A 27,998-nucleotide genomic window follows, 5' to 3' on the forward strand; every position below is an offset into this window, starting at 1 on the left:
AGATCCCCTCATAGAGGGGTTTAGGAGAGGAGATGGGTTAATTAGGGTGTGAGGTAGTATCGATGAAGAACACAGCTTTCCCCCGGATCCTGGATGCTTCCTCCCCCCAACTACCATGATCTGAATTCTACCTTGCAGGGCTGGATAGGACAGAGGCTGTACACTGGTGCATATGAGGGTTGGAGGTACAGGGAATCCAGGGTGGATGATACCTTCAGGACCAAGGGTGTGAGGGACGATGCTGGGAGAGTGGAGGGTGAGTGGGTTGGAAAGGGGGAACTGATTACAAGGATCCACATGTGACCTCTTCCCTGGGAGAGGGACAGCAGAGAAGGGGGGAAGGGAGACTCCGGATAGGGCAAGATATGACAAAACAACGATGTATAAATTACCAAGGGCATATGAGGGAGGGGGAATGGGGAGGGAGGAAGAAAAAAAAAAGAGGACCTGATGCAAGGGGCTTAAGTGGAGAGCAAATGCCTTGAGAATGATTGGGGCAGGGAATGTATGGATGTGCTTTATACAATTGATGTATGTATATGTATGGATTGTGGTAAGAGTTGTATGAGTCCCTAATAAAATGTAAAAGAAGAAAAGAGAAAAAAATGACTAGGGCAAAGACTGTACAGATGTGCTTTATACAATTGATGTATGTATATGTATGAACTGTGAAAAGAATTGTATGAGACCCAATACATTGTTAAAAAAAATAATAAAATGGTTCTATTTAGGCTAACAATCACAATTAGTTCTTTGGTAGTGAACACCAATTACAGCTCTTAATAATTTCTAATTTAATCACAGCTTTTCGCTTTTCCTCCCAATTTTTTTCAACTCCAGTATCAATTCGAATTTCTTGAGTACTTAGGTTAAAACTTCCTGATAAAAATTGTATTACTTTTTCCATAAGAGGTTCCTGCTTCTAGAATCAGCAAACTGTTGTGAGTGCTTCTGAGAGCCATCTCTTGGCTAGTCAAAACAACTGCAGGGAGAACAGAGGCTGGGCTTTTGCAAGATTGGTTAGGTATGGTCTCCTGCTGTGAAGCTGGGTGATACCTGCAGTTTCTCTCTTCTTTGCTCTGGCAGGCAGACACCTTGCCTCCCACGCTTTGCTTGGCAGGGTCTGTATCAAGCTCCTTCCAATATTTTCCCGCTGGGAAGGCTTGGCTAATGAGTTCCCTTCCTACAGCGGGGCAGAGTTCAGGTTCCATTAAACCCGATCTTGATGGCCCTGGCCCATGCTCTGACATAGGCCGCAGCCTGCTCTGCCTACACTCTCTGTGAAGATGACCTGTCTTCCCACAACTAAAACACTTTTTTCTAGGTCTGATATAATTTGCCAGTGCAGCTGCCATGAGGTCGGCCTTGTATTCCTCTGTCTCTACATTCCTGCATATCCTGAGATAATCTAGCAGAGTGCCCTGTTCCCAGTGGAAGGTATTTTTACAGTGTTTATTGGAGAAATCATAAGATAGCTTATGCACTAAGTCTCTTACTGCCTGGACATTCTTTACATATTTGGAAATAGAACTTTTGGAACACAAAGTCAGCATAGGATTCATCAATCCGCTGTCTTATAGCCATGCAAATCGGCTTTCTCTCTCCTGATGGAATTATCTTTTCCCAGGCACTCAAGCAAACCTCACGTATCTATCCTATTATCTGTTGAGTAAACTGTACTTGAGACTCAACTGTAATATAATTCTCATCCTCTAGTGTTGGATTGGGGGAGGGAACGCGAGCTCACCATTGGCGCATGGAAGAATTGTGACCAGTTGAGATGCAAAAGCAGCAAAAGGAGTTTATTTGCTAGCTCAAGCTAGGGCTTCCCTCCCTCCACTGCCCAACACAGTGGGGACCCAGCAGCCAAAGGGAATCAGCCCTGAGTTCTTTGTTCACTGGGCTTTTATGGGGCCAGGGCCAGGGGGCAGTCCAGTGTTGCTGTTCTTTAAATTGATTAGAGAAAACTTCTGGTGCCAGCATTGTCCAGTGGTGGTTGGCAAGCAGTTTCGCATGTGTTTTCTTGACTGGTCAATCGGTGGGGGGTGGTCACTGCTCCTTGCTGTAGAAAAATTATATCTAACCCTCTACGATTTTGTAGGACTACCTCAGAAAGAGAGCTTACAGATTTTTCTAGATGCGTTATTGCATCTTCTAGTCTGGCTAAATCCTCATTGGTTAAACTCTAGAGATGGGTCAGTCCATTATTTTGGTTGCTTAGAGCAGCTATTTCTGTGCCCGTTCCAGCAGCGCTAACTCCAAGTAACAGAGCGACAGTTAAAACAGTGACAGGAAAAGAGGACCTGATGCAAAGGGCTTAAGTGGAGAGCAAATACTTTGAGAATGATTGGGGCAGGGAATGTGCGGATGTGCTTTATACAATTGATGTATGTATATGTATGGATTGTGATAAGAGTTGTATGAGTCCCTAATAAAATGTTTAAAAAAAATCAGTGACAGGTTCTCTTTTAACCTTCTGGTAGTGCTGGTTTGACCATTGTAAGCATCCATCTTCCCACGAATGGTAAATAACCCACGGGAAAAGAATTATATTTACACAGAATTCTGTAGCATTGGTGGAGTGTAACAACTTGGTATACAGGCAAGGGGAAGGGTAGGAATTTGAACATATCCACAAACTACCTTTAGTAGGAATTATCCACTTATTGCTTTGGCTGACCTGAGAATTTACATGTATACATGAGGCCTCATATTTTTTTTGGAGTTTTTCCCACACACGCTCCAATTCCTTGAACATTTTCTATTGTGAAACTTTTTTTCTTACGGCTATTCCAGTCGCACCTTGCATCGGCCTCCTGAACCAAAGTTCTGTTTATAGCTAAGGCATCATAATATGGGGGTTCTATACTATAACAAAGCCAACAACTTTTGGTAGCATTTGGGTTAGTACTGTTTAAAGCATTATACGTTGATACTATTAAATCAAACAAAGGAGAACTGAGATGAACCCTGTTCTGCGTGTGTTCTGGACCAGCCGTTGATGTTACAGTATGTAGGACTTTTAGGACTGGGGTGGCTATTATTTCAGAAGGCCCACGTTATTCCTCGGATCAAGGTCTCCCAGTGATGATGCCGGCTCTGGATGGTGATTTTTATGGTATTATTGGCATCAGCACTATTACTTGACACAAATTTCATTGACACAGAGTCTTCTTTAGAACTCCATTTCCAGTCACCATCATTGGTGGTTACACAAGCCCATTCAGAACAATAGGGCCATCATGCTTTCCTGGCTACGTCCCCACAACTGCTGCAGGCTACGTCCCCACAACTTTCCTCTGTCAGTGCCCTCAGGCCAGGTCGTAGGGCACACATGAAACCCCTGTTTCCTCATGACCAGTTTATTATTTAAAGGTGTGCTATACCCGACATGCCATGCCACTCGGGGGCTGGGACCAATCCTTCTTTCTTGCCAGAGCTGTTCAAGGCTGAAAAATATTTCAGGATACTGCATTGCAAATATTGGATGTGTCTTACTTACTGTTGCCAGAATGTCTCCGGTGACTAAATTTTTTAGAGTCCAGGTGTGAATCCAAGGTTCATGTTGGTTATAATCGCAGTTTACCTTGATAATCGCAGAGAGGAACACCCAGAGGGCTGCCAGCCACAGGATCATGATGGTCTACTGAGGCACACCCAAAGGTGGTTGGTGGGATGCTGAGTTACCGTCCACACCTTTTCCGGAGGCTCCACTAGGCGTGTATGGCTTTTGTGAAACCAGGCAGCTATCCTGTCCTCCACCTTTAAGGCTGTAGGAGAGGTTAAAACAACCTGATAAGGCCCCTTCCATTTGATTTCTAGATTTTTGCTACGGAACCTTCGAACCCAGACCCAATCTCCAGGCAAATGGTGATGTTGACTTGCAGCTGCATTTGCCTGCTCAATGCATTTTGGTAAACAGCCTGAATGGTGGGTCAAACATTGGCCTGTATCGCCTGCAAGGCTTGTATAGCCCCTAATATCTCAGGAGGCCTGCATAGGGTGGATTGAATGCTCTAGGGATAATGGGAGGTGGTTTACCATACACAATTTTAAAAGGTGTTAATTCAAGCATGGGGGAATTCCGCACACGGAATATAGCAAACGGCAGGAGAGTCACCTAGTTTTCGCCAGTCTCGTAGGCTGATTTGGTCAAAGTCTACTTTAAAGTTCTGTTCATTCTCTCTACTTGCCCAGAGCTTTTTGGGTTGTATGCACAATGCAGTTTTCAATTTGTCCCCAGAGCCTGAGCTAAATTTTGAACGACCTCAGTTACAAAAGCAGGCCCATTATCAGATTCAATTGTTTGAGGCATTCCATATCTTGGAGCTATTTCTTTTAACACCTTTTTTGCTATTTTCAGGGCTGTCTCTCTTTTAGTTGGGAAAGCTTCTACCCAACCTGAAAAAGTCTCAACGAGGACTAACAAGTACTTGTAACCATATTTGCCTGGCTTGATCTCAGTGAGATCCACCCCCCAATGTAGCCCAGGTTGCTTACTTCTTTCTCTAGCCCCTTGATGCATATTTATAATTTTACCTGGTTTCAATTCTTGGCAGACAAGGCATGGGATCACCAGCTGTTCTGCAGTCAGTCCTTGGCCTTTGAACTGTAGTTTGGCAGTTTGCAACAATTGTAGCATCTTTTTTTCCCCTAAATGAGTAGTACAATGTAAATTGTACAGCATCTCGCGTCCCACCTCAGCGGGGAAGATAAGATTGTCCTGGGCCTTTAGCCATGGCAAGCCCTCTTCTATTAGGGCTTACAGCTCTTGTTTGACCCACAGTTCTTCAGCTGTGTAGCCAGGCACATTGGAATGGACCCCTTTCCTGGAAGAGAAAATGGAACAAGGCATACCTGCCCACCTGGTTCTCCAGGTCCATCTCCTTCCTTTTCTTGGACCGCAGCCTTTTGCACCTCCTTGTCTGCAGCACGATTGCCCTTAGCTTCCATGGAGTCTCCTTGTTGATGGCCGGGTGTGTGCACAGCTGCCACCGCTTTTGGCAGTGTTACAGCTTCCAGTGGCTGCATCACCTCAGTCTTATTCTTTATTTCTTTTCTTTTAGCAGTTATGAATCTTTCTTTTTACTGTGAGTACTGATATTCATCCTGGTTGGTGGTGTGGAGTAGTTAAAAGGTGTCTTTTTGAATCCGTCAAGCAGACTTGTTCGTTTTAAAGTATATTTGGGCATTTAACTAGGTTAAAATGTCTCTTCCTAGCAGGGGCGTTGGGCACTTTGGGATGAGCATGAACGAGTGACTTACTTGACCCACTCTGAGGTCCATTTTGTGCGTAGAAGTCCATCGGTAACAGGTGGTCTCCGTGACACCTTGCACCCAGGTGGTACGAGACGACAGTTTTTCATTGTCGTGGGTGAGGACCGAGTGTTTTGCCTCTGTGTCAACCAAGAAATCAACCATTTTCCCCTCCACCAATCATGGTACCCTAGGCTCAGGGAGGGATTCTGAACCCCGAGTTCCTCATTCTAGGTTCTGCCTTTTTTTCCCCCACATAAAAATAGGGGACATGCTGTCTTATGAAGATTGCGGCACCTGTCAAACTGGTGTCCATCCTCCTGGCAATGCCAGCACCATATCATTCCTTTCAAAAGCTCTTTTTTGAGTCAATCTCTGGCCCAGTACTCTCTTTCCTCGCAGTAACTGCACTGATCTTTTCCTAGTCTAGCCTCCCATTTCTATTAATGCCTTCCCTTGTTCTCCCTCTTCACTTGCAGTAGCTGCCACTAATACTTGGGCAATTTCCCTAGTCATCTTCCTAGTTTCTCCTGCCTGGATCCATCGATCTTCCATCCGCTGTCTTTCTTTCCAACAAATCCTTCAAAGTTTTTCTCCCAGCCTTTATACTTTCTTTTGACATCTGATGCACCTTGATTAATAAAAGCCATTATTACTACAGCCCTACTTTCCTCTGATGTCAGATTTATGGGGGTATACAGCCTAAAAGCTTCCATGATGCGTTCTAAGAATGCAGCTGGACTTTCCTGGGGCCCTTGCCTTACATTACCTACCTTGGCCAAATTAGGCGGCTTTTTTGCTGCCACTCAGAAACCAGCCTTGAGAACCTGGCGATAAATTCGGAGCCTCTCCCTACCTTCTGGTTCATTGAAGTCCCATGCAGGTCTTTTCTGGGGAAGTGTGGAGTTGGGGGAGGGAGAAACTAACAGCAATGGTGACTGTATGAGACCACTCAAAGGGAACAAACATCAGAATTTCAGGTGATAGGATGCAAGGGGTGGTGGAAGTTACAGCAAAAAATAGATAGATAGATAGATAGATAGATAGATAGATAGATAGATAGATAGATATTGAGGGTTCTGCAGGGGGGGTGGTTCCAGGGTTGGGGCGGGAGTGGATAGGAGGAGCTGATATGAAGGTATCGAAGTTGATAATAGCAGTAATTGTACAATTATGTTTGATCCAATAGAACTATAGATTTAAATACATAAGCTGCCACATAACTACACTTGAAGGAATATTTTAAGAGATTTCTTGTTAACTTCTGTAGCAAAGTTCCACCAGAAACAAAGGAAATATTTTCAATACTCCCCTTTTTTCCTTTCACCCCTTATACAATTTGCTTATAAGGTATTAATATCTATTCCATTCTCTTAAATAACTCTTAGGTAAGGTGGCAGTAACTTGTAACACTTTGAATTCTCTATAACATGGAACGAAATTAAATATCCCAAACCTTCAATACAATGTCAAAGGATTTCCAGAGTCAGGTCTGATTTTTAGTGGCACATCTGTACTTCTTGAAATTATTACATGTCTGAAATCGTCACCCCATATTTTCTGACATGCATTAAAAATGTCATAGCTATCGCCGACCGCAAATACAGGCACTGATGAAAACTGCGTTACTCTGATTTTTAATGCATCTTTTTCATGGTCTTTCCCCCACGCTGTTATAAAGCTATGTACTACTGCTGGAACAGAATAGCCTGGAACAGGACCTTTTGTTCCATAGTATTTTTTATTTAAAGAAATTCCCACTACTTGATGTGCTCCTGTAAAGCAGTCGTTCACAACCTTCCTAATGCCACGACCTTTAATACAGTTCCTCATGATGTTGCTGACCCCAACCATAAAATTATTTTGTTGCTACATCATCACTGTAATTTTGCTACTGTTATGAATCATAATGTAAATCATAACGTGTTTTCCGATGGTCTTAAGTGACCCCTGTGAAAGGGTCGTTCGATCCGCCAAAGAGGTCATGATCCACAGGTTGAGAACCACTGCAAAGTTAACCAAATGAGCAGAGGCTCCAATGCCAGCAGTCACTTCAGAAGATAATCCTTTGTAGTCAAAGTCATATAATTTCTATTCAAGACCATTTAAGTTGCAGATGTTTCTAACACACATTTAGCCAATATTGTTTTCTGTTCCCTTGACTTTGTGGCTACTGGGATTGGATCCCAAGACTACACAAGTATAGTCTCAATCCAGTATTGTAGATGTGTCTACTGATTCTGAGTGACCTTAGTACAATGTTGTATGGCAGCAACTGAATGTTCTTCTAGCCCCTGCTTGAAAATCTGACCCCAGTTTAGATGAAATATCCTCTGTCAGAGAGATTTTTAACACGTACATATAAAGCAGGTGATTTATGTTCCATGAGCACTTGGCAGGCTCTCTACCTTGTTGCTTGGGAGACCAGCTCAGAATATTGCACAGCCTGAGGGTAAAAGCCTTCCTTCATCTTGGTGTCCATCAAACATTAGTGGACACATACTATATTTGTCCTTTTGTGATCAACTAATTGCATTCAGCATAATGGTTTCCAAGTCCCTTCACATCATGTGGTGTTTCATAATGTCATCCATCCCTGTTTTTCAGAAATGCATGATATTCCACTATGTGTATGTATCAGAGTTTATTTATCCAGTCTCCTTATAATAGGTATTTGGACAGTTTTCAACTCACCCAACATGGCAGAGTCTTTTACAATAAAATTTCCTAGGATAACCTTTACTACTCTCAAAGCATTGACATGTTTTGTGTTGTTATGTAAAGTCAATCATCATTGACATTTTTCTTACCAATGCAATTTTCAGTTTTCTTGGCAGGATTAATCCTTAGCCCCATGACAACCATATGCCCACCCAGAAATGACACAATATAAAACCTGTACAACAATAAGTAAACAAACAAAAATAAAAAAGCAGTCCCACCATTCTCCATAAACTTCTGATCTGACCTCTACTTGGAATCTATCTTTGAGATCTTCAAGACCTTCCTTAAAATGCTCAATTCATCTAAAAACCACCATTTTATATCGAGCAGCCAAAGTTTCATGTCCCCTTGAGTTTCTTAAATACGCGATAATAGCCTTCGGTTCAAAATACTTTTCTTCCACACAGTACAAAACACAGACCGTGCTTTTCATTCTTTCTTTCTTTTTAAAGACTAAGGAAACTAAGACAACTGTATTGCTTAGAGAACTTGTTTGCAGCAATCCACTGATTAACCAGTCATATGCGTATACATTTTATTTGGAATAAACCCTTGCATACAGAATCTGCTTTGCTACCAAGCTCACTGGCTCCAACTGGATCCTAGGCTCTTCTTCCCAATGGGAAAATAAATAAATCTGTAAGGGACCTTTGTCCCCCTCCCGCCTCCCTAAATTTTTATTTTGGGCGACATGCATTGGGAACTGTCTCAAACAACTTAAGTAAATACATGTTTGTTTTTTCTTTTTGTCCTCTTGATTACCCAACTGAAAAATTTGGCAGCCTGTACCTTGGTGGACTATCTTCTGTGAGCCCAGCACAGCTGTCTCACTGGGTTATCTCACTGAGTGCCTTCATACAATACTCAGAACTCAGAACTCAGACCATTCAGCTCCATGCAGGCTGTGCTTATGACGGTTTCACTGGTCATGGTGACTCTGCCCTGGAACTTTGGTGGGTATCTTGTTCCATCATTACTAGTGAAGATCTCTCCCATCCACTCAAACCTGTGTCCAGGGGTCTGCCTCACGCAGCCAATAAGGTAACTGGTGAGTGAGTGTCCAGAATTTTTGCAGGAGATCTTCACTGAAGCACCCCGCTTCTTCAATCCAGCACCAGATTGGACCAGCTGGACCTCAGAGTCACTGCCTGTTGAGTGAAGACAGGTGGACAAAATCAATCTAGAGTAGCTACAACCACTTCCTCCTCCCTGAGACCGGTGACTTCTTGCCCGGTAGCTGCCACCACCAAGAAGAGGATTCTCAAGATCCAGTCCATGGTGTGAGAGCTGTCTCCTCAGAGTTTCTGTCGGGGAGGGTATGCTAGTTAAATGATCCTTCGGGAAACACAACATACTCATATTTGATCTAGTAGATCTCTGATTATTTGCATATTCATGTGGTGGAGTATTTAAAAGTAAGGCTTGTGATTAATAAATTACTTGTCATGAAGAATTCTATCTATCATGCAATCCCTAAAATTCAATCAACAAAGTTGCATTTTGAAACTTTTGAATCTTTGTGACAACTTTTTTAAAACTTTGTATTTCAATCACTAATGGAAATTATAGTGACTCCTGATTTTTCATGTGATTAAATATTAGAATGCAGCAGTTCATTAAAAATTTTCATTTTTTCATCTTAAACTTCAGTAAACTTTAAATTAGTCTTCTTTGGCAGTCTATGGATATTAACCTTTCACTGACTTTGAACGTTGTATTTCAGGATGAAATGATTTGGACAATGACTACAAGATCATTTTTTCTTCAATTTTTCATTCCAGAAACAGTAAACCATAGATTTATGGATTCCCAAAACATCAATCCATTTAAAGTTTTGCATACTCAAGATATCAATATTCAGCATTCTAGTGATTTATGAAAATTCCAAGTGTATTGGAAGCATACTTCATAATTCCATAGTCTTATTTTATAGACATTAATTTCTTTAGCATCTTATGTTATTTAGTTTTTACCTTGACTTGGATGAATGTTAACAGAGCAAATCTGCTTTCCTCTCAACAATCCATACCCATTTTCTTATATGTCATGGATTGCAATCCCCATAATACAATAGCACTTCTCCCACTTACCCCCTGGCTTCCAATTTGTATTACTTTGTTTTTACTACTTCTTCTGGCAGAGTATTTTGTACTTGGATAAATGCTGCCATTTTTTTTCAAATGGTCAATCATCCTGAGTGTGTGCTCCCTTGTGTTTTTTTTTCTCACCATGCTATCTACAGTTCAGTGAAACATTGAACAACTGGAATAAGTATTGTCCCAAGCCTGAAGGGTTACTGAGGTCTAATCGCTCACGGATTCCACTAGTCTCTATGCAACCAGTAAGCCCTGTCTTTTTAAAATGGTGTTCTACATATTTCACCACTTTATCCAGGCCTCCTAAGGTAAGGTAGGGAAATGTTGATTTTGTTTTATCCTTCCAAGGGCCATTTTTATATTTATGACATTATTTGTGGGCAATAAAATATGATTAACTTAAAAATTAGCCTGCTATAATTGACCAAACATTTACTTAACCCATCACTAATGTGATGGTAGAACCTATACCCCTTTGCTTATTTATTTATTTCTCATGACCCCTCTTAGATTGGTCGATAATGGTAGGCAGATGGCATCTTCTTCTGGCCTCAGGATTTTGTAGGCTGATTTCTGTATGGCGCATTATTTCATTGGATTTAGTGTTTCCACGCTATTCCATTGGATTTAGTCTGTGGTCACCTCGACTCTTATTTGTTCGGGGGAAGAGACAGGTGAATGGCTGCACCTTAAAAGAATCCTCACAAGTTCTGAAGACTTCTATCACTGTTCAATAATGTAGAATTTACCTCATTGTCTCTGTGGACTTCTTTGTGCCAACTAACCTTGATGTCCCAGAGACTGATCCCTGAGTGGGTCATTCTTTCTGGTATTTCTCTAAGCCTACGGAATGCCCATAATTTTGTCATGCATACTACAGCTTCTCGCTTTAGTCCTATCACATCAGCAATGAAAGTCCTGAAACCGTTTCTCCATCCATGTCACCAAGGATGTCTTTACCTTGAGGAATCAGCACTTTCCAGGTTATATTTTGAAAATATTCTGAACTTGTGGCTCAACTTCCAGCAGCATACTGGATAATGTTCTATTGCTACCCATAAAGTTTCCATTAGCTAATTTTTGAAGAGAAATCATCATGAGTTCTTCCTAGACTGTCTTACTAAAGGAAAGCCATTAAAATTCTCCAATATTCAACAATATTATAACTTCCAGAATCAAAGCAGTATTCAAGTCACCAGAAAAAACTAAGGATTGTTTTCATAACAATACTAGAACTGACTGATGGGTGGGAAAAACAGATAAAAAGAACGTACTTATGTTAATTTGTCCTAATACATTTAATTTTAAAAAGAGTATAACAAATGTTTACTAGTAAATTTATAGTTCAAATTAAATGCAATGCCGCAAGATAAAAAAACTACCAGAAGTTCACGTAAGAAGAAATAAGATACAAAATTTTGTGTATGTAGTGTTTATTAAAGAAACATTACCCATAAGTGAAGTGGCACTGAATTATACTTTTTAAGGAAAACCATCTAATCTGGAGGAGAAAACAACAGGAACGATGATTCCAGGGGAGGGACATAGGGAGGGACATAAGGAGGGACATAGGGAGTGAAAATGGGTGTTATCAATGCCAGGGACAAAGGAACAAGAAGTTATCTAAAATCGATGGCATTGAGGGTGTAGGGCTTGATCAAGCAATGTAACCGAGAAGAATTACTGAAACCCAAATGAAGGCTGAGCATGATAGTGGGACAAGAGGAAAGTAAAAGGAAATAGAAGAAAGGGCTAGGAGGCAAAGGTCATTTATAAATGTCTAAATACAGGCATGTACATATGTAAATATATTTATGATGATAGGGAAATAGATCTATGTACGTATATTTATAGGTTTAGTATTAAGGTAGCAGATGGACATTGGAGCTCTACTAAAGTACTCCCTCAATGTAAGAACACTTTGTTCTATTAAATTGGCATTCCATGATGCTCACCTTCCCAACATGATTGCTGAAGACAAATCAGGTGCATAAGCAAAGGTGGTGAAGAGAGCAGTTGTTGCCTGGCTATCAAAAGATATAGCATCTGAGATCTTGAAGGCCTGAAGATAAGCAAGTGACCATCTAGATGAGAAGCAACAAAGTCCACATGGAAGAAGCACACCAGCCTGTGTGATCACAAGGTGTCAAAGGGATCAGGTATCAGGCATCAAAGAACAAAAATCATATCATTGTGACTGCGGGGGACTGCAAAGTAGAAACCCAAAGCCCATCTCTAGCCAACTGGACAACCCCTTACAGAAGGGTCGCTGGGAGCAGACAAGCCAGTCAGGGTGCAGTATAGCACCAATGAAACATAAAAATTTTTCTCTCTTCCCCCCTCCGCCATATGATGACCCCAATTCTACCTTACAAATCTGGCTTGACCAGAGCAAGTACATGGGTACAGGTAAGAGCTGGAAACACAGATAATCCAGGGCAGATAAACCCCACAGATCAATATTGAGAGTAGCCATACTAAGAGGGGAAGGTGAAGGTAGGAAGAGACGGGGAACCAATCACAATGATCTACCTATAACCCCCTCCCAGGGGACTAACAAGAGAAAAGTGAGTAAAGGGAAACATCAGTCAGTGTAAGACATGTCAAAGTAATAATAATTTATAAATTATTAAGGGTTCATGAGGGAGGGGGTTGGCGGAGTGAGAGGGGGAAATGAGAAGCTGATACCACGGCCTCAAGTAGAAAGAAAAGATTTTGAAAATGATGATGGCAACAAATATAAAAATGTGCTTGACACAATAGATGGATGTTCAGATTGTGATAAGGGTTGTACAAGCCCCCAACAAAATGATTTTTAAGAAAAGAAAAACATCTATTCTTACATACAAGTCCAAAAATAATGGCAAAAACAAATAAACAATGCCTTCACAACAGGTCTGGAATATAAACACTTTAGATCAATGTCACCCTTTAAGCTCAAGTAATTTTAAACAATGCATTGCACTCATGAGTGTTTACCTGCCTGTGTTTCCATTCATTGTTAGACGTTTTTACGTGACACGTAGGATGAGAATGAGAAAGATAATCTGCTTGTCAAAAATAAAAATAAAATGGGTCATATAGAAAGATAATTAAGGGTCAGAGTCATGTTAATATTTCTACTGCAAACAGAGTTTACTAGTTCCTCCTTTCAAGTTAGCAGTGATGATTAGAAAATGTAGGGAAGAAATGAATAGTGAAAACTGTCCCTGGAGATGCTGAGAGCCAGTTAGAGAACATGCAGACTCCAACAGGAAATCCTCCTGACCCGCTCTTCAGTGCCTGTCTAGGGTGGGGACCTGTGATGTTTTGGGTCTTTAGTGCCTCCTGCTGCTCTTTGCCTCCCTTTCAGGGGAAGTTTGTGTCTGGGCTCACATTGAGTCCCCACAATGGATGTGTACCTTGCACAATAACACAGGGCTGTGTTATGTACAGTCAGGGAACTCAGCAAAAGGGAGAACTGGTTCTTGTAATTGTCTTTGGTGATTAGAGAGTGGACTTCAGAAAGATGAGTGATACTATGTATCACCACCATAGCATATGGGGCCCTACCACTGCAGACTCTTCCCCAAGGGCCAGCTCCAGCAGTAGCTACTGGTGATGGAGTAACCAGAGACCATACAGGTGAGGGAGAACAATAGGCTGTGCTTGACCAGACCTAGAAAAGACTCCTGAAGCAGCACCTGGGACAGTACACCTAGAAATAAAGAGAATAAGTTCCTGTCAGTCACATGCACTCACCACAGGCCCCATAAACCAGCTTTGCTATCTGAGACCCTCACCTTGGGGAACTGTCACCAGGCACAGGAGAACACAGAGCAATAGCGTCTTTGACCACAACTCTGCTTTTTCAGAGGAGTTACAGCACTGCCTGAAGATGTGCTGGCTTTCACAGACCAAGGGTGGAATGTTACCTCCACATTTAGGGCTTGTCATGGCCACTGAAGTGGCCTTACCCCAGGTGAAATGGGTGCTTGTTAAGTCTGAATATTCCTGCTCAGTCTCTCGAGTTGTGGTCTGTGCATGGCCACTGAATAACTGCTCAGAGAACTCACCTTGAATTAATTAACCAAGCTCACAGATTGATCCAGTTTGGAAAATTATTCATAGTTTTGACAATGCAAGCAGTGACACTATCTCTGAAAGTGCCATTTTAAAGCTTATTTCCCATTTAGATTTCTCCTTCATGTCTATCCCTCATATCAGTGTTTGCAAAAAGTTCCAGACTAAGAGTTGACCTCATGTATTTTCCTTCTTACTTGTAACCACAGTATAATCTCTAATATATTCTAATTTTTTAAGGTTGAAATACAATTAAAGAGTGGTACTCAAATGGCTTCTTTTGAGAAGATTCTGCTGAAGGGATAAGTAATGGCAAGGTTACAAAAACAACCCAGAGGTTTAGTCAATATCCAGAGATTCAAGCACAGGACAGTCTCCCAGTTGCCAGTTGGAGATCACTGAATTGAGTATTTTCTCCCATGTAGGCTGGAATGTAATCATTTGATCCTGGTCACTGCAGCAGACTGCCTGTCATCTCATGGCATCTGGGGTTGGTGGGTGTCTGAACAACATAAGATTCCGACTGCGTGTATCTCTGCACATTAGTCCAGGTCACTTTCTTTCTTTTCTTTTTTTCAGTCCAGGTCACTTTCATCTCTGTGTGTATAAGAAGTAGATTTATATACAAGAACAATTGAACATTGAGAAAATGGCCCAGCCCAGTCCAGATCAAGTCCATAAGTCTGATATTAGCCTATATGTCCAACAGCAATCTATAAAGTCTCTTCAGACTCACGAAACACATGCAATGATGCCGAACGTAGAAGATCACAGGCCAGTGGGTAGCAAGTCTTTGCATCCAGTGTCATTGGAAACATCTCAGCTCTGGCAGGGGTCTCCCAATGACTTCCCCAGTGCCCAGGGCTGCACAGGATGGGTTCATGTGTCCTCTCAGCTGCTATGTCTCCCAAAGTGTGAAGTAGTGAGAGAGAGTCTTTCCTGCCTCAAAGGAGGAAATACTGGATTTCCCAGAATTCCCATGAGAAGGCCATGCCCACACAGAAGCCTCATTGGCTATGATCTGATTGACAGGCTAGATTCCACTCCTACATTCTTAATCCTCAAATTGATAAATGATTATATAACTCCTGGAGTATCCCTTTGTAGACGACGTTTTTAATCACGTGCTGCAAATTATCCATATAAGTTGGCGGTTTCCTTCCACATTGAAAAAAAAACTTGGCTTGGGCTCTATAATCCACGATATGTTGTTTTTCTTTTTGTCCCACTGCTCCAAATCATGAAGTGATATTTGGTCAGTAATTTAATCAATGTACCCACAGAACTTTCAAATTTGTGGAACTTGGAAATTATAGAAAAATATGGGCCCATGAAAGGGCAATTAAAATTATCCAGTTTTCTACTGTTGTAGAGAAATCAGGCATAGTTCTTTGCAGCTTAAACTATTACAATCTTGGCAATCCACAGGGTCTTATAGGGTTTCTATGAATTGGGTGCTTTCATGTTCATTCAGTCCCATACACCAATCCAGGATATAAAATCCTTAAATACATGCCATAGCTACCAATGAGGCAAACAGCATTTATACATAAAAAAGGTATACTTGCACACATGCGATTTAGTGTATGAATAAAATCTACAAATTAATGAAAATTACAATATTTTTGGGGTTTTTTATAAATATTAAGGAAGAGGTCATTATTGGAGCAAATATTTTGGAGGGAACGGAAACCTTAGAGGTTGGCAAGATGGTCCTGTGCCTCCCCATTGCTCTGGCTCCAGAAGTCTTATCCCTGTGTTTTCTAAAACCATGTGATCCCTATAGATCACTGTCATTATGTCAGGGACATTGTGTTTGTGACGGCACTGAGTCCTCTCACTGTTGCTCTCACACAGCAATGGACCGCTGTGGCCTCGGGGTCATTGTGCTCAGCTGCAGCGAGAACTGCTTGGTGGGCATTCTGGAGCTTGAGCATCACTTCCTTATGGATGGGTGGGGTTTCTTCTACTAGAATATATCGCTCACAAACTACTAAAACCTCTTCTGCAGGTTTTGGGAGTTCCAGCTCTGGCAACATGGAGTCATCAGGCACCGTGAAGCTTAGGGAGAGGATCTGTGAGGGATTCATCACTCCTGGGTCCAAATCTTGGACAACCGGGAAAAGGGAAAATAATCACTGATGACAAGTAATGGAATCCTATGGCAACCTATTTTTGGAATCTTGACACGACTAGTGAGAAGTGACCACTAGGCAGAAGACTTTCCACAGGAAATTCATGACTTATGGACAAGGTCAGTGGATCCTACAGAACTCTGCTCGTGATGTAACATTTTTCACTATGCTTGAAATTTCATCTGGAAATGGATGAGGTACTTTGCATATTAGAAGCCCATGGAATAAAGTACAGATGTTCCTAGCCTTCTCAGACACTGAAAAGCGAAAGGATGACCCCATCATCTTCTTTGGGATAAAACCAACGTGAAGTTCACTGCCATACAGCTGATTCTGACTCATAGCGACTCTAGAAGATAAATTATAATTTTATGTTGAAAAGCACTCAGGAAAAAGAAATGTGTGAAAAGCATGCAGGAAAGGGGGAGCTGAGTACAAGGATCTACATGTGACATCCTCCCTGGGGGATGGACGACAGAAAAGTGGGTGAAGGGAGAAGTCAGACAGGGAAAGATATGACAAAATAATAATTTATAAATTATCAAGGGTTCATGAGGGAAGGTGGTGGGTAGGGAGGGGAAAAATGAGGAGCTGATGTCAGGGGCTTAGGAGGAGAGCAAGTGTTGTGAGAATGATGAGGACAATGACTGTACAAATGTACTTTACACAACTGATGTATATATGGATTGTGATAAGAGTTGTAGGAGCCCCTGATAAAACAATTTTTTAAAAAAAGAAATGTGTGACATGGTACCAACATGACTCTTGCTGAGAAACAAAGACAGGAGCTGCATGACAGTGACAGGGGTCTGCTTTCCTTGGAGCGAGCAAGGACTGAGCAGGAAGATTCCCCAAGGTAAGCTCCCGAAGAAGACAGTGGACCAAGTTTACAGTTTTAGGCAACTATACCAATAAATTGGTATTTATAGGATGTAATGTATAGGATGATGAATGTTTAACACATTTCACAGGGATGGTCAGTGAATACAAATTAGGGTGGGGTTACGATTCTTTACAAGATAGGGTCTTTGTAGTTCTTGGTTCCAAATGTTGTCTTATTTGGTCTGGTGACGTATCTATGGTGACTTTTGGTTCCTTGAACAAAGTTCTTCTCTTCCATGTGATCTGTGACCTGAAGGTGGACATGCTAGCCTGGCCAGGGATAGTGAAACTGATATGTATGTGGTGTAAAGGGATATTTTTCTGAGGAAAGGACTCAACAGAGGCAGAGTCTCAGGAAAGAAAATGCAGAATAATTCTAGGCAATAAATGAGGTATTCCGACATTCTGTGACAACATCCCATATCCAAGGGGAAGCTCAACAAATTGTGGGATCTGCACTTTTACACAAAGTTAAGCAGGTTGGGGAATGGGCTCAAACAGATTGTTCAATGTTCATGATTGTTCTTATTCTGTAGTCAGATTCCCTCTAGCTATTTATTATATTTACAATAAATAGAATCTTGCCACAAAAGATTAGTTGTTGAAGGCATAAAGATAACTTTTCCCAGAGATGGTAAGTCCATTGTTATTGTTCCTTTTCTCTCTCTCGTTCTTTCTTTTTTTTTAAGGAATTTGGCAGTGATTGGTAAATATCATTTCTCAAGAAATGTACATAGTATTTCCTTTTTCTCTTCCTCCTTCCAAAGACCAAACTGGAGTTTGAGTTAATAATCAAACAGTTTATTGCAGGAACCACGCAATCCTGGAATGGACAATAATAATTGTAAGGATCCACAAAGTACTGCAGTGAAGAACTTTTTCAGAGTTTAAATTCCAAAAGATCCTGACACTTCCAAAAAAACTCCAATTGTTTGATATTTATTACTTTTGTCGGAAATAGAAAAAAGATTGAGTACTTTGAAACGTTTTAATTTATTTTGTTTTTTAATATTGGGGGTGAGAATGAATGCTCTTCCTCACTGCTGTTGTGAGAGTAACTGGGAGGAAGGAAGGAGGATGACTGGAGGTTTCCTGAGCTATGCTGATTTAAAAACTCAGTTCAAAATAAACAGTAATCATATATAACTAAAAAAGAGTTGGAAACTTGCCTGCATCTTTTGTAAAAGCCTTTCCTTGTTTGAAGAGAGCTCTTTTGCTCTCTTAACAAGGAAAAATAAAGTGTTGATGGGGAGAGGGGGCTCACAAAATCATGGCTGGTGGCAGGTTAACTAAACACGGCCTCAGGTTTGACTTCCAGAGGAAGCAAAGGACCATGATTAGGATGGGGACAACAATGAAATTTTAAAACCCCACAGGATTGAATCACAACCTTCTCTTTTCCAGATGTGAATCATGAAATGTTAGCCTACTACTCCAATATCTGTCAAACGCAATCCAGGATACGTAAGCTCCAGAGAAAGTGCTATAATGAGTAAGTCTCTCCTCTTCCATCCAGAAGAGACTCACCAATACCCTTCAGAACTTTACATGACCTTTTTTACATTGCAGGTCAGGGGTCAGAAAGAAGCCATCAAGGCTGAAAGCATGGAGATTCAAACTGAATTTAGTGGGCTCATTATGCTCAGGTGAATGAAGGTACTAGTAAAGGGTGCTGCTAGTACTATGGATTTCCAGAATAACAAACAGATGATCTTTGGGTTCAAGGATGGCAAGACTTTGTCTCATGTACCTTGGACATGCTCTTGAGAGAGAAAGTCCCTGGAAAAGGACAACATGGACGGAAAAGCTGTACAGCAACTCAAAGAGGAAAACCCCCAAGAAGATGAATGGACACATTGGCTACAACAATAGGCTCAGACTGAGCCACAATGTTCGGGATGATGCAGGACTTGGCAGTGTGTCAATCTGTGAGCATAAGGTCAGTGATTCAGACCTGACAGGAGAGCACTGTGTTAGTCTGGGTAGACTAGAGAAACAAATCCTCATAAACTCATATGTATATAAGAGAGAGTTTTATATAAGAGCTGAGTGTACATTAAGAAAGCAACCCAACTCAGGTCAGTCGAATCCCACAAGTCCGACCATTAGCCCTTATGTCCGACAACAGTCTACAAAGCCCTGCTCAAACTCACAAAACACACGCAAATGTGCTTCAAATGCAAGCAGGGTCACCCAAAGAGAACACGTTTCAGCAGGGTTTCCAGACTAAGAGGAAACCACTGAGAAGGAATCCATTGCCACTCCAGGCCCTGAGCCGCACCTCCAGGCCCCACCCTCCAGGTCGCCCTCATTATCTCCAGGCCACGCCCCTTCGCTCAGACACCACCCCACCCCCTCCCAGGTGATGCAATTTCCTGCTGACCTCACTTCTTCTGCCTGAGAAGGAGCCCAGTGAGCGCCCCAGGAGTTTCTACCAGTGGGTGAGTTTCTGCGTTTCTGTGCGGATCCCGGGCGCGGAATCCCCGCAGGCCTGGCGTCCCCAGCTGTGTCCGGCTTCCCGCGGACTTTATGCTTCCCGCACTCTGTCGGTCAGTGTTTTAGGTCGCTGCTACCCCCTGGGACATTTCCGGTGAAACCCTTTCTGAATTGGGTGCAGGCCTCACTTGGGTCTGGAGACTGCTGGCCGCTTTTCTTGCTCAGAGCTCCTCCTGCACCCTCACCCCTGGCTCCAGAAAGGTGCGATTGGGTGGGGTTCTTGCCTGGGCCCTTTCCCTCCACGTCAGGTCTCGGGCAGGAGAGCAGGGGACCCCGGAATGGCCTTTACCGAAGGGAGAGGCCAGCCTTGTAGTCATCAGGCCTCTCCACTGCTGACCGAGGTCTGTGTTAGAGCTTAACTTCTCAGCACCTTCCTTTGAAAAACGGTACCGTAGCAGTGACGGCCCCAGATCCCCGCACAGACTGAGTCCTCACTGGAATTGCAGAGTCCCACATAGAGTAAACCTCATTGAATGCCTTCTGACCAGGAAGCAAAGTTGTAGGTAACTTGACCCTCAGGCAGAGGGTGTTAGCTAGCGAGACCCTCCCCAGTCCACTCACTGAAACAGAGATGGAAACGTTAAGGCTTTATTCAGACAAATTTGAATCTGGGCTCTCACCAGCAACTGAGGCAGGCTCAGTCTGTAAGGCGAGAGCACCGAACAGCTTCAAAGGGAAGTTATTATACTTCCTTGTGGGGCGTCTTGCCAAGCAAGGGGAGGGGGAAGGCCAGTTCTTGTGTGAAACTGGCAAAGCATTCTCAGAAAAGTGAAACAAAACAGTTTTTAAGTCTAACAAAATAAGTTTACATTTAAGGTCAGTTTGAACCCAGTGGTCTGCCAAACGATACTGTAGGTAGGCTAGGCTGCTTCTTGGAGCGTAAACATCCTGGGCAGGCTGCAATTTAAAGATTTTCCATTTCTGACAGGGGAGGGGGGTGTCCTGCCTGTTAGTGTTACATGGCACCCATTCTTGACTAAGCCGGGGTGGCCTGCCTGTTATTGTTACAGGGCACAGTGTCACAGAGGGCTTTGGAGAGTGTTTTTGGAGTGCGGCCAGCTCCAGTAAAACTTTCCATTCGATCCTTTTCGGAGTGGTCCTGATTAATCCTCAGACCTCCATAGAACAGTTTCTTGGGACCAAATTCTAAGTATGTAAATGATTTTTATCCTGTTGGATTTTTTCATATGTTAACTGTTTTTTTCATTTTCTTTGAATTTACTATGCAAGAACTGTGCCCTATTAATAGCAGCTCATTTTAAAAATTGTGTCATAATCATTTCTAATAAAAGGCAACATCCAAATATATATATATAACTCATATATAGTAAGAAAGGATCTTATTTAAAATCTACCATTTTCTCTGTGCCCCACTGCATGGTAGTGCTTGAATGTTCTAGCCTTTTATCCACGTGTTCTTGATAAGAGGCTTGTTTTGTCCACTGCGCTACAGTGGGTTCTGTGAGTGATGCCATAGCACCTTACACTCCTCCTTAGGGTTTCTAGGCTATAGTCCATGTGTTACCAATGGCCACCTCATGGAACACAACTGCTTTCATTTCATATAGCTGCCAGTCCTCTAACCACTGGAGCAAGATGGCTTCTTCACAGACTAATTTAGATGGGCCACTCTGACATGTTTTTCATTATAGACATGGCGATTCTTAATGGGAATTATGTTTGTTATTCTGATTTAGTCATATTTCCAACACACTATCCATGTGCATACATAGACATGAATATGCGATCATCATGTTCAATTTCCCCTTTGGTTAGGTGCCATGAAGTTAATTCCATCTCGTGGCTATGTCATGTGAGTTCCATAGTGTTTCTGGAGCATCATATTTGTGGAAGCAGATCTCCTGTGCTTCCACAGTAATGCGGGCTGTTTACCCCATCAAGCCTCAGTGGAACAGTCTAGTGCAAGCTATTTGTGCCACCTAGAAACTTTCATTGTCCCTAACCCACCAAAATAAACTCACTGCCCCAAAGTCAATTCTCACTCATAGTGTTCCTTTGTAGGTGTGCGAGATCAAAATCTGTACAGAAGCAACCAGCCTCATTTTCCTCTTGCAGATGTGCTGGTGTGGTTGAACTGCCAGCTTTCAGGGTAGCAAATGAAGCCAGCATTCATTTTCCCCCCTAGAAATGAACCAAATCAAGCAGATGCCCTGAAACCCACACCAGCTCCTGCAGACTCCATGTGAGTCAGAGTGCAGGGATGTTGCAGAGGGGTTTGTGTGACTGGTTTCTCAAAGTGCATCACCCAGGCTTTCTTCCCTGGAGACCCTGAGTAGACACAAACTTCCAATCTCTTCTTGAACACCTATCCATGTTAACCATCTGTAATGCTCAGGGACACCAAAAACTAAGCAAGGGACACGTGTGCAAATACACACACTTAGAAAACCCAGAACCTATATAAGTTGGAAATCTTTCAGAGAAGGAAAACTCAGACTATAAAAAACTATAAAATGAGGTTGAATTTCTAACTATAACATGAGAAACCACACAGTTGAATTTGTAAAATTTGCAGGACCCAGAAAAATAGTCATTCCGTTAATTTTCGGATATCAAGTTTTTATGTGAATTGTACAGATATACTGTAACCTAACTGATCTCTTTACCATAGCTAGATAATAAAGTCAATATCAACTTTAATAGATCTTCAAGAGAGATGGTATATGTAAATAGCTTAATATTCTTCCTGAGTTTTCATGGAAGATGAACAGGTATCCTAAAGTTTTTTAAGATGTACAATATTTGAGGAATTAAAAATGTATTACATTATTCTATTTAGCATGATCCTGTACTGTGTAGCATAATCTATTAGGAACAGATATGCAGTGGCTTAAAAGGTTCATGGATAAAGTCCATTTTTATTCCATTTTTCCTTAACCTTTTTGAAAGCCCCTTGTGCATTCATGGCATAAAGGATTGGCTACCAATGAGCTCCTTGAATCTCAATTAGATAATACTTGATAAATACCATTTGCCTATCATTGGATTTCATATGGTGACTGTATGTGGTTTCAGAGTAAAACTATACTCCGTAAGATTTTCGTTGGCTAACTTCAGAAGTTGGTCGATTTCTTCTAAGGTTGCCTTCATTCTCCAATATTTTATTTGGTAGCTGAGCGCTCAGTTGTTCCCACTACTCAGGGACCTCCTTTAAGGACCTACATCTTGAAGTGTGAGTGCTTGCTGTCAGAGCCCTGTGTTGTGTCAGGAATTAACGTCCCTTACAGATTGGTGGGCCTTTTCTGGGGCTTCTTTTCTTTTTCTGTTGGTCTTTTATGTGTTCCTGTAATGATACTTTATTGTATGTGGGATATATGAACAAGGGAACTTTTTTGTCACAGTGGGTTAAATATTGGGCTGCTGACTGCAAGGGCAGCTGTGCAGACTCACCCAAAATGTGCAGAAGAAGATGAGTCTGCCTGCTGCAGTAAAGATGGGCAGGTGTGGGAGTCCTACAGGGAGTTCTACACTGTCTGATAGCTCTGCTGTGAGTTGGCCGGATGTGGTGGGAGGGTTATGTGTGGACAGCGCCAGGCCTTGTTCTTGACCACTTATTAGCTATTTGAGGCTAAATGCAATTAGATTCACCTTTGGTGGACTGTTGTGAAGTGCGAAAAAAAATTTTTGGTGACAGTTTTGGGAACTGATCTATTGGTGAAGAATAGTTGTTGTGGAATATGCTATTTTTAAAAAAATCATTTATTGTGGGCTCATACAACTCATCACAATCCATACATACATCCATTGGTCCGAGGTCTCCCTTCACCCACTTTTCTGTTGTCCATCCCCCAGGGAGAAGGTTAGATATAAATATATATGTAATTGGTTCCCCTTTTCGCCCCAGCGTCCCTCCACCCTCCCAGTTTTGCCACTCTCAGCACTGGTCCTGAAGGCATCATCTGTCCTGGATTCCCTGTGTTTCTGGTTCCTATCTGTACCTGTGTACATCCTCAGGTCTAGCCAGATTTGTAAAGTAGAATTGGGATCATGATAGTGGGGGTGGGGAGAGGAAGCATTTAGGAACTAGAGGTAAGTTGTATGTCTCATCGTTACTACACTGCACTGTGACTGACTCATCTCCCTGAAATTCTTCTGTACGGGGATGTCCAGTTCCCTACAGATGGGTCTTGGTTCCCAATCTGCATTCACCCTCATTCACAATGATTTTATTTTTTTGTTCCGATGATGCCTGATTGCTAATCCCTTCTACAGCTCGTGATTTCACAGGTTGGTATGCTTCTTCCAAATTTGGGGCTTTGTTGCTTCTGAGCTAGATGGCCACTTGTTTACCTTCAAGCCTTTAAGACTCCATATGCTGTATCTTTTGATTGCTGGGCACCATTAACTTTCTTCATCACTTTTAATGATGTATCGATTTGTCTTCAGTGATCGTACTGGGAAGATGAGCACATAATGGTATGATTTTTTTGGAACATGCTACTTTTTTATTTATTTCAGTCTTTTTTTATTTCTTCATTGAAGTCTCAATGACACACCTTTCTGGCGTCCTTTATCCTTATTTAAATTTATTAGATCAGCCTGGGGTTTGACTATCCTTAAAACAAAATAAATACTTTCCTTCCTGATAGCCTGTGGTCTGGTATTTTCTCCTCTAGGAACAAACTCTTTTGGGCTATCCATTGGTTAATTCCCATCATATCCTTCAAATCACTGTTTTCAATGAATTCAATTAATTAGACTACTGAGGGCAGATAACGAAAACCACCACTAAGAAAAAGGGCCCGATAGGCAGGTACGCAGAATGATTTCACAATGGAAATCAGCTGAGAGAGTGCCTATGTTCAACCCCCCTCTGTTTTCAACTTGTGCACCCATGGTGGTGTAGTGTGCTATGTGTTGGGTTGGTACCCACATGTTCAGACATTCAAAACTGCTAACTGGTCTACAGTAGAAAGATGAGGCTTACTACTCCCTTAAAGCCTCGCAGTTTCAGAAACGCACTGGGCGTGTTCTACACTGCTCTATAGGAATGATTTGAGTCCGAATTGACTCAATGACAGTGATTTTTATTTTTAATGTACAACAGAAAAACAAAACAACAACAAAACATGCCCTGTGACCTCCGTACTCTGAGTTCAACATGGTCAGCTTTTTTCTCTGAGACTGAAATGGTGAGTTTGGGCTCATCACAATTTTGTCATGAACCTGAAAGTCCTCATTTGCATTTCTTGTAATAACGCCTCTTTTGTTTTACTTTCTTGCTAGTGCTTCTTCATGCTCCATTTATTTTTCCTGTGTGGGATTTCCAAGAATACTTATTGCTAATGAGCTTTTCATTTGGTGGGTGATCATGGAACTTCCCTCTCCTGGCCATGAAGACCTGGGTGCTCTGAGACGCCTTTGCTTGTATGTTTGAGAAAGGAAATCAAGCTAAGTATTTGCAAACTCATCACAGAACCCCCCTACATTGTTAGAATTTCCTCATCATGCCAAGGTTCACTGGCTAGTTTCCTAAAGTGATCATGATTGGTCATGGTTTGCTTTGATTTGCTCAATGCTGTGTCTGCTTTGTCTGGGTGTTATATTTCTTCAATCAGTTGAATAAATGCAAGAGCCAGTTACATGGGTCTGAGGTAAGCAGTATTGTTTGAGACTCATGGCTTTTACAGGAAAATGAGTTCCAGTTATCTGAACTGAATACAATGTTTTCTTCATCTCCTCCTCGTACTACACAGATCTCTAGATAATCTCTGTAACCGATGACTGACAGAATAGCAAACTGTCGGTGTATGAACAGAAATGTAGTTGCCAGGCACTTAGTTGTACGTAGACATGGGAACTTGTATGCTGACTCGATTCAACAACTTACCATTTGAGCAGTACTGAACATGTACTTAATGGTTCGTGACTTTCTTCAGCTATATCCCATTGGAAGCAACATCTACTTAAAAGAGACAAGAGACTAAATGAGCCAATGTGGCCATATTTTGGGGGAAATTGCTTCAAAATCGTGGTTGCGGAATAAATGCAGTGTTTTATCATGAACATGTTGTGTGGAAGAGACTCTAGTGGTTCATTGGTTGAATTGATTGGTTGCAGGCCATACCCTCTGTGGCTCCAGCATACAGGGCGCATCAAAATAAGACAATGAGGCTGCATGACGTACAGACTGGGAAACACTAACGAGCAGTTTCACTCCCTGTTAAATGGTCAAAATGAGTTAGAATGTACTCGACAGCACTACATTTGGTTTGGTTCATCATGAAGGAATGGGAAGGCTTTAAAACATGGCACCTGATGCACTGCTGTGGATGAGATTTTGAAAGGCTCATTGGATCGACATTAGGTTACACTGTTGTAGCAGAATTGTAGAGTGACGGGGGCAGGTCATGTGACTTTATGTTATAGCTAGTTGGCGATGCAGTGAAATTTTATCATGAAAGTGAAACCTTTTCTATGTTGTTTTTAGGTGGCATCATGTCCATTCCAACCCCTAAAACCCTCTATTTAACAGCATGAAACACTGTCCTGTCCTGCACCATCTTCACAAATGTACCCACATTTGAGCCCATTGTGACAGCCCCTGTGTCGATCCATTTTGTTGAAGTCCTTTCTCTTCTTTGCTTCTCTCTCCCTTACCAAGCATGATGGCCTTCTCCAGGGACTGGTCTATCCTTAAAAAATGTGGGAACAAAAGTCTGACAAGTCAAAGAGGCCAGTCCCACAGCTGAGAGAATGCTAGTGGTCATCATGTTCAGCTAGTCTGCCTTCCATGACCTGCAAATGTGAAAAAGTCTTTAAAAAATCTAAAATGTGAAAACATCTCAAAGCCTGGTGTGTGAGTACTAGGATCCTAAGACAGTTTACCAGTCAAATGCATTGAAGTTCAGTCTACTTATACGAAAATTGGAATCGAACTATATTTTCCAAATCAGCAAAAAGAAGGACATGCTATTATGATATTTCATAGATTGTGCTCTTTTGTCAGTATATCCTGTGAGCTTGGAGTATATTTATGTGTATGTCCAGTGTTTTTTGAGGGGAGCAGTCCATAATAATTACATGACAGTAGCTTTGTGTCTCAGAGTGGGAAAACTTGGAGGATACTTATTCTTTTTGTTGAGATTCTTTTTTTAAAAAAAAATCTGTATATTAGGGGCTCATAGAACTCTTATCACAATCCATACATACAACATATGTGTAAAGCACATTTGTACATTCATTGCCCTCTTCAATCTCAAAACATTTGCTCTCCACTTAAACCCTTGGCATCTTACACTGCCCGAAGTCTCCCTTCACCCCCTTTTCTGTTGTCCTTCCCCCAGTGAGGAGGTCACATGTAGATCCTTGTAATCGGTTCCCCATTTCCACCCCACCCTCCGGGTATCTCGACTCTCACCACTGATCCTGAATGGATCATCTGCCCTGGATTCCCTGTGTTTCCAGTGTACAGGTGATATCTATATTTTATTGTTACCTTTCACTCTTGCCCCTTTCCCTTTTTTTTTTTTTTGCCCTGTTTCCCTGCTAACTCCAAGGTTAGCGGTTCAGAATTACAAGTCACCCTGGGGAGAAAGGCAGAGTTTCCAATCTTGTAAAGAGTCACAGTCTCAGAAATCCACAAGGAGACGTTACACCTCCTTTTAAAGGGTCGCTGTAATCAGAATCCACTCGCTGGAACTGAGTTGGGCTTAAGGTTTTTGTTGCTGATGACAGTGACAACTCTGTCCATTTGCTGCATCCCCACTTTGATTCAACCTCCATTGAATTCTTTCTGATCATTAACCAAGAATGTTGATCATCTTCCCCTTGGGGAGAATGCCTTAGAAAATAGATTGTCTGCACTCCTCTCCAGCCAGTTCTTTCCCAGGGCCTGCCTAGATGTACCCTTGATGGAGCTCACCTTACTGAGGACAGCACAGGGGCCGTTGTTATGAGTCTGGCCTTGATTGCCTCAGTTTGAAGGCCCTGGACCAATCTTTTAAGTCCTTCTATCTAATAATGTGCATGTCCCAATTATGGTCCCATTCCTGCTGCTACTGCTCCGCCTGTAGCTGTGATGTATTGATCTGCCACCAATCATGATCTGTGACATGGTCTTTTGTTCTGTGCCCTGTTTATCCAGGGTCTCGACTGAATCCTCAGTTGCATTTGAACTGCTTATGGCCTCCCTTATCCATATGATGTATGTGTGGTTTCTTTTGTTGTCTCTTAAAGTTTAGTAAATGTTCTCCTTAAATTATATTTGACAAAGGGGTTACTTTTCTACCCTAAAGCACAATTTAGTCATTAGTGACTCAAGGTACAGTTCTTTGAGACAGCATCTTGACAGCCACCCTGCAGGTGAGGTCAGGCCCTGCAACCC

General features: G+C 41.9%; 1 pseudogene; it reads right to left on the reverse strand.

The window, feature by feature from the left end:
* Positions 1-6,427: 6,427 nt before the first annotated feature.
* On the reverse strand, positions 6,428-16,177 carry LOC142427605 (nicotinamide phosphoribosyltransferase pseudogene; annotated as a pseudogene).
* Between the last annotated feature and the right edge of the window lie 11,821 nt (positions 16,178-27,998).

Source organism: Tenrec ecaudatus, chromosome 15 (assembly GCF_050624435.1).
Source record: "Tenrec ecaudatus isolate mTenEca1 chromosome 15, mTenEca1.hap1, whole genome shotgun sequence".
NCBI lineage: Eukaryota > Metazoa > Chordata > Mammalia > Afrosoricida > Tenrecidae > Tenrec > Tenrec ecaudatus.